Source organism: Arachis duranensis, chromosome 4 (assembly GCF_000817695.3).
Source record: "Arachis duranensis cultivar V14167 chromosome 4, aradu.V14167.gnm2.J7QH, whole genome shotgun sequence".
Taxonomy (NCBI): domain Eukaryota; kingdom Viridiplantae; phylum Streptophyta; class Magnoliopsida; order Fabales; family Fabaceae; genus Arachis; species Arachis duranensis.
The window spans coordinates 118,645,059-118,646,109 of NC_029775.3; positions in this window are offsets into that span (position 1 = coordinate 118,645,059).

The following is a 1,051-nucleotide window of genomic DNA, read 5'->3' on the forward strand; positions in this document are numbered from 1 at the left end:
CGGCAAAAGGAAACTGAAAAGAGCCTAAAAGAGGAGATGGAACGACGAAAAGAGTTAGAAAGAAAACTCTTAAAGTTAGAATCCTCCCTCAAAGGTCGCAACTCCCGTGACGAACAAGAGGAACCGCCTTTAGGTGAGGAGGATCCTTTCAGCGAGGACATAATGAGGGCAAAAGTTCCGAGGAACTTCAAAAGTCCTGATATGGACCTCTATAACGGAACCACGGATCCAAAGCATCACCTGAACAACTTCAAAAGTCGGATGTACCTAGCTGATGCTTCCGACGCTATGCGATGCAAAGCCTTCCCGACCACTCTATCGAAAGCAGCGATGAAGTGGTTCGATAGCCTCCCCCCGAGGTCGGTTACTAGCTTTGAAGACCTCTCAAGGAAGTTTTTGATGAGGTTCTCTATCCAGAAAGACAAAGTGAAACATGCACCGAGCCTCTTGGGAATAAAACAGGAGGTCGGAGAATCTTTACGAGCCTATATGGAAAGGTTCAATAAAGCATATTTAGAGATTCAAGACCTGCCCACAGAGGCAGTCATAATGGGGTTAGTCAATGGACTCAAAGAAGGTCCCTTCTCACAATCCATATCTAAAAGACACCCCGTCTCTCTAAGTGATGTACAGGAGAGAGCTGAAAAGTACATCAATATGGAGGAAAACGCTAAGTTGAGAGACCTGAGTTGGCGACCTGGGCCCCCTCCCTCAACAAAAGAGAGGGAAAAGGGAAACCGAGAAAAAGGAAGAACTCGGTCTCGAGAGACCCAGAAAATATCACTCTTATACTCCTCTGAAAGTTTCTATAGTGGATGTATACAGAGAGATTTGTAACACTGAAAGATTGTCACCCCCTAGACCCATTAAAAATAAAAAAGGGGGAGCCGCAGCGATTACTGTGAGTACCATAAAATATATGGTCACTCCACAAACGACTGTTACGACCTTAAAAATGTGATAGAAAAGCTGGCTAGAGAAGGTCAGCTTGATAGATATCTCATAGAAAGGTCGGACGGTCATGGAAAGAAGAGACCCACCGCCGCAGACT